Here is a 6,842-nt window from a genome sequence, read left to right as displayed (position 1 = left end):
TGATTGGCCCAAAATCACCCAGCTGGCTTTCATGCCTACTGCAGGATTAGAACTCATGGTCTTCTCCTTTCTAGCCTGGTGCTTTAACCACTACACCAGGGGTCTGCAACCTTAAATACTCAAAGAGCTGTTTGGACCCATTTCCCACAGAAAAGAAAACACCGGGAGCCCCAAAACCTGGGAGGGCGTGGCCAACTCAATGTCATTCACTTCCACCAGTCACATGACCCCCCCAGCCACGCCTACCAAGCCGTTCATTAGGGCAGAGAACCAATTGTTAAAAAACACAGGGAACCACAAAACCCTTTTGACATCTCTCTCTCTCCCCTCCCTCCCTCCCTCCCTCTCTCCCCCACTCTCCCTCTCTCTCTCTGTATCTCTCTCTCTCTCCCCCCTCCCCCTCTCTCTGTATCTCTCTGTCTCTGCCCTGGTCGCTTCTCCATCCCCCGCCGTCGCCCTTACCTTCTCAGGCCAGGCGAGGAGTGACTGGGAGGGGAGGGCGAGGGGTGGGGCCACCCAGTGGTGGGATCACCTGACAGGGAGCCACAGCAGAGGGCCCAAAGAACCGTATGCGGCTCCAGAGTCGCAGGTTGCTGACCCCTGCACTACACCAAACTGGCTCTCTTAGATATGTATTAGATATGTTATCGTCTTCTCAACCGACACGGAAAGCCACTTCCAATTGTTCCTGGAAACCAAAAGAGCAAATCTCACAATTTTCTGCATTTCTCGTCTTGCCAATGGAGCATTGTTCCAACGACTCCACTTGGGCAATGTGCTTTCTTTGGCTTGGCTTGCGTTGAAATGCCTCGGGTGTCCATCACCTAAGTAACAATTGAGGAAACTTCTTTTGACAAAACAAACAAACAAACCAGCAAACTCAGTGCGTAACATACCCTGATCAACCAATTCCTCCCTCCCTGCCTGCCTTTTTCTGCGGTCTCAAAAAGATTGCCAAGAATTTAACCCAAGAAATCCATCAAACCGAGAAAGTCGGAACAAAGGTGACAACTTAATTAAAACGTTTGTGAACGTTTCCTTCCGGGGAAACGTAAAAAAAACAACCACCAACAACTGCATTGTGTAAGATTGACAGGGTTAGTAATTGACGGTCGGGGCTGTCGCAGCTCTCTGGCAAATGGGGTTTGGCAGAGTGGGAACATCGAGGCTTAAGATGCGCTCAGCACGGGTGACTGGGGAGCGAAGCCGATGCTGGGCGAGTTGCATCGACTGTTGTCTTATATCAATCGTTCTACAAATTACAGGTTTCCAAAAGCCAAGTTTAGAAAGCAGGCTTCAAGAACGGATCCAGATTCACATCTTGAGGAGACTTCCTGGGGCTAAGGTGGATAGAATAGAATAACAGAGTTAGAAGGGACTTTGGAGGTCTTCTAGTCCAACCCCCTGCTTAGGCACCACTTCAGACAAATGGTTATCCAACATCTTCTTAAAAACTTCCAGTGTTGGAGCATTTACAACTTCTGCAGGCAAGTTGTTCCACTGATTAATTGTTCTACCTGTCAGGAAATTTCTCCTTAGTTCTAAGTTGCTTCTCTCCTTGAGTAGTTTCCACCCATTGCTTCTTGTCCTGCCTTCAGGTGCTTTGGAGAATAGCTTGACTCCTTCTTTGTGGCAGCCCCTGAGATATTGCAACACTGCTATCATGTCTCCCTTGGTCCTTCTCTTCAACAAACTAGACATACCCAGTTCCTGCAACTGTTCTTCATATGTTTTAGCCTCCAGTCCCCAAATCCTCTTGGTTGCTCTTCTCTGCACTCTTTCTAGAGTCTCAACATCTTTTTTACACCGTGGTGACCAAAACTTAATGCATTACTCCAAGTGTGGCCTTACCAAGGCTTTATAAAGTGGTATTAACACTTCACGTGATCTTGATTCTATCCCTCTGTTGATGCAGCCTAGAACTGTGTTGGCTTTTTTGGCAGCTGCTGCACACGGCTGGCTCCTATCTAAATGGTTGTCCACTAGGACTCCAAGATCTCAGAGTTACTACTATAGAGCAAAGTACCACATATGGCAAAGCTCATGTTGTTTGGCTTGGCTTGGCTTGGCTTTTTAAAATTTCTCCCGATTTCCACCGGCCGGTTTGATGGCACAAGACACGCTCCAAAGGGTTCAAAATTTCCTTTTTCTCACATTCGGAAATGCCTTTTTTTTTGGTGGTATTGAAAAAGAAGTGGGAAAAGGCTATAAGTTTAGCATCCAGGTAGTCCTGGACTTACAACAGTTCATTTAGTGACTGTTACGACGGCACTGGGAAAAGTGACTTATGACCACTTTTCACACTTACGACCCTAGCAGTATCCCCATTTTCACATATTCAAAATTCAGATGCTCGGCAACAGACTCATATTTATGACGGTTTGCAGTGTCCTTCTGCACAATTTTGCAACCTTCTGACAGGCAAAGTCAACGGGGAAGTCAAATTCACTTAACAGCCATGTGACTAAGCGCAGTAATTCACTTAACGACTGTGGCAAGAAAGCTTGCAAAATGGAGCAAAATTCATTTAACAGCCTTGTTGCTGCTTAGCAACCAACATTTTGGGTTCCATTGTCATCCTAAGTCGAGGACTAACTGCGACAGGTCAACACGAACACAAAAATGCATTGCGTCAAGTGGAATGATGCGTTTCTTGGCTTAATTCTGAGAGAAACTCTGTTTTTTACACAGCTGTAATGAGAGCCAAGGCAAAGCATTGTAATTTACGGCTGAAATTTGCACAATGTTGGCTCTTGGGGTTTTTTATTGGTTTGGATTTTTTTAATTTATTTTGGTTTTGCTTTATTTGATAAAACAGAGGGAGAAAACACACACATTCACAGACAGACACATATATAATTTAAAATGGCGAAAAGGCAATAACAACAGTATAAATAATATATAAGTTCTTCTCGTGCATATATAGACGTATATCCATGATTTTTTTTAGTTTCAGTAAAAATCACCATGTTTTATTGTAAACATCCATCTACAATTTACAGCTTATATTTTATTGTAATCATCCATATATGATTTACAGCTATAGTTAAGTCATTCAAAAGTCCCAAGTAACATCAAGTTTAATCCACTGAGGCATGACGGCCATAAATTTATCTTCATCAGAGGAAGCACTAATTTCTGGCAATAATCAAAGCCCAGAGCAACTACTTCTGTTGTCCAGTTGTCAATTTCCTCGTGGTAGATATACAGTTCAAAGGAACGAGTGCCTCTGAAAATATTTGATCTGATTATGAAATTTCCTCTTTTTTTTTTTTTTAAGATAAGATGCATAATCATAAATGAACACCTCAGCATATAAAATATTCTGGAGTTGGGGGGATGAATCCAAGGTTAAGCTGATCACAACCTCCAAATAATTGGATGAGGCAAGTTGTGGGAAGACTTCAATGAATCTCAAGGTGTTCTAATTTCCCAGCTAAAGGCCATTCATCACACAGGAGGCTTTGACAACTTCTTCTTGTAGAATAGAATAGAATAGAGTAGAGTAGAGTAGAGTAGAGTAGAGTAGAGTAGAGTAGAGTAGAGTAGAGAGTAGAGTAGAGTAGAGTAGAGTAGAGTAGAGTAGAGTAGAGTAGAGTAGAGTAGAGTAGAGAATAGAATAGAATAGAATAGAATAGAAGAGAGTAGAAGAGAATAGAGTAGAGTAGAGTAGAGTAGAGTAGAATAGAATAGAATAGAATAGAATAGAATAGAATAGAATAGAATAGAGTAGAGTGTAGAAGAGAAGAGAATAGAGTAGAGTAGAGTGTAGAATAGAATAGAATAGAATAGAATAGAATAGAATAGAATAGAATAGAATAGAATAGAATAGAATAGAATAGAATAACAGAGTGGGAAGGGACCTTGGAGGTCTTCTAGTCCAACCCCCTGCTTAGGCAGGAAACCCTATACCACTTCAGACAAATGGTTATCCAACATCTTCTTTAAAACCTCCAGTGTTGGAGCATTCACAACTTCTGGAGGCAAGTTGTTCCACTGATGAATTGTTCTATCAGGAAATTTCTCCTTTTCTCCTTGATTAATTTCCACCCGTTGCTTCTTGTCCTACCCTCAGGTGCTTTGGAGAATAGCTTGACTCCCTCTTCTTTGGGGCAGCCCCTGAAATATTGGAACCCTGCTAGCATGTCCTTCTTTTCATTAAAGTAGACATACCCAATTTCAGCAACCGTTCTTCATATGTTTTATCCTCCAGTCCCCTAATCATCTTTGTTGCTCTTCTCTGCACACTTTCTAGAGTCTCCACATCTTTTTTACATCATGGTGACCAAAACTGGATGCCGTATTCCGAGTGTGGCCTTACCACACTTGGTCAGTTGGTCAGTCGCTAAGTTGTGTTTGACTCTTTGTGACCCCGAAGTCCAGTCTATGACTGTAATAAACTGAATTGGTTGGTTGGTTGGTTGGTTGGTTGATTGATTGAAAGTCCAGTTGCCTCTTGAAAAAGCATTTTTGGGGCAACCATGATCTGCATGACTGAGAATCCTCATAGATATTCTATGGAATATTTCAACCAAAATGCAGAAAATAGGCTTATTTTTATGCTTTTCCTTCCTTCCTTCTTTCTTTCCTTCCTTCCTTCTTTCTTTCTTTCTTTCTTTCTTTCTTTCTTTCTTTCTTTCTTTCTTTCTTTCTTTCTTTCTTGCCTGCTTTCCTTCCTTCCTTCCTGCTTGCTTGCTTTCCTTCCTTCCTTCCATCCATCCTTCCTTCCTTCCTTCCTTCCTTCCTTCCTTCCTTCCTTCCTTCCTTCTTTCTTTTTTCTTTCTTTCTTTCTTTCTTTCTTTCTTTCTTTCTTTCTTTCTTTCTTTCCTGCTTTCCTTCCTTCCTTCCTTCCTTCCTGCTTGCTTGCTTTCCTTCCTTCCTTCCATCCTTCCTTCCTTCCTTCCTTCCTTCCTTCCTTCCTTCCTTCTTTCTTTCTTTCTTTCTTTCTTTCTTTCTTTCTTTCTTTCTTTCTTGCCTGCTTTCCTTCCTTCCTTCCTCCCTCTCTTCCCTTCCTTCCTTCCTTCCTTCCTTCCTTCCTTCCTTCCTTCCTTCCTTCCTTCCTTCTTGCCTGCCTGCCTGCCTGCCTGCCTGCTTTCTTGCTTGCTTTCTTTCTTGCTTGCTTTCTTGCTTGCTTGACTTTCAGGTCAAATATTTCCCAATCTAAAATATGTTACGTTTGACCTCGATCTGAAATCGCAGCCGGTCCCATTTGCAAGCCAAAAAGAGACCCCCTCAAAGCAAAAAAAAAAAAACTGCCACACATTTCAAAGCCTCACAATTGTGGTGGTGGATTTTTGTGTCTGTGTGTGATGTGGGAAAGAGGCCTTGCTCTGTGAGGCCTTTACACCTTGTTTATTTTATTTTATTTTATTTTATTTTATTTTATTTTATTTTATTTTATTTTATTTTATTTTATTAAAAAAAGAGAGGAAAAATAACTCAATGGAAGCCCGTTTTGAAGTCTGACTTTTGACGGTGAGCGCACTCACTGGAACATTCTCCTCAGGGCTGATTTATATTTTTTTTTAAAAAAATGTATGGAAAGATTTAAACTTTTATCTTGAATTAGTCAGTGGAACATACTGTGTAACCGCCAAACATCTGTGTGTCCTGGGCTATCCAAGCTGTGAATCGTATTTTGATATAAACAATCATATTTGAGTTCTCTAAGAGAAGGCCATATTTCTGTCAGTTGACGAGGTTGGTCAATATTTGGTTTTCTCATCTCGGTCCTTCCTTGTCTGTAGGCATCGATCACACACCGTTTTTTTTATCATTATTATTTCTATTTTTTGCTCAATTTCTCAGCCTCTTGGCTATTTTGCTCTCCTGACGTCCTTCTTTCCTGGCTTCCTTCCAAATCCTCAGAAGAAGAAGAAGAAGAAAAAAAAGGGATTTATAATAATTGCTTGTCAAGCTAAGCATGCGTGAAATGCTTCTGGAGGTTCAAAGCACTTCATCTCGACTTAATCCTAGTAACCTTTTTTTTCCCCTCCCCAAACTTGGCTACTTTAGGAAAGGCGGACATCAACTCCCAGAATTCCCTGCTGGTTGCAAAATTCTGGGAATGGATATCCACCAGGAGTGGGATTCAAAAATTTTAGTAACCGGTTCTCGGCCTGGGTGGGCGTGGCCATGGTGGGCGTGGCCTACTCAGCCTCCTGCACCATGGCAGGGGGGACATTTTCACCCTCCCCAAGGTCTGGAGGCTTTCCAGAGGCCCTCCAGAGGCTGTAAACAGGCCTGTTTCCGTACTTCCTGAACTTCCAGGAGGCCTGTTTTTTGCCCTCCCCAGGCTCCAGAGGCTTTCCTCAAGCCTCTGGGAGGTTGAAAACAGCCTTCCCCGGGCTCTGGAGGCCCTCCGGATGCTGGAAATGGGCCAGTTTCCAAAACTTCCAGGAGGCCCATTTTTCGCCCTCCCAGAGCCTCCGTGTGGGCCCTGCACTTATCTGGCATCCAAAACAGGCCACCTGGAGTCTCCTGGGAAGGGAGGGGCGGGGTGGGCGGGGGCAGCTAGTCCTTGCAACTACCAGTTCGGTGAACCAGATGTAAAATTAGCCTTCTGATCATTCCTGATTTTGGAATAATATGCATCCAAAGATCGATTCTGCTCCCGCCATTTTGAGTTTCTAAAAATTGTTGGAAACCTGATTTGGGTTTTCTTTTTATAGGGAGGGAAGAGTTTCGGTTACATTTTTTTTTTCTGTCTTACGGATTATCTTCCATTTTGGCTGTACCTTCATTTCTTTTGCATATGGCTCTTCAAATTATTATGGAGTCAGGAGCCCCATAACTGGAGTATTAAAAGAAATTAAATTCATGGAAGATATATAAACCAGCTT

The 6,842-nt window shown here is 42.6% G+C and overlaps 1 protein-coding gene across 1 annotated transcript in view; it reads left to right on the top strand.

Annotated features, from left to right (window-relative positions):
* Positions 1-6,842, top strand: part of SEMA3C (semaphorin 3C) — a 166,106-nt gene that overhangs the window by 136,385 nt on the left and 22,879 nt on the right. The window lies entirely within an intron of this gene.

This window comes from Pantherophis guttatus, chromosome 7, assembly GCF_059756535.1.
Source record: "Pantherophis guttatus breed Tessera chromosome 7, ASM5975653v1, whole genome shotgun sequence".
Lineage (NCBI taxonomy): Eukaryota > Metazoa > Chordata > Lepidosauria > Squamata > Colubridae > Pantherophis > Pantherophis guttatus.
The sequence above is the reverse complement of the archived record's forward strand: the minus strand, read 5'-3'. Positions and strand labels throughout refer to the sequence as shown.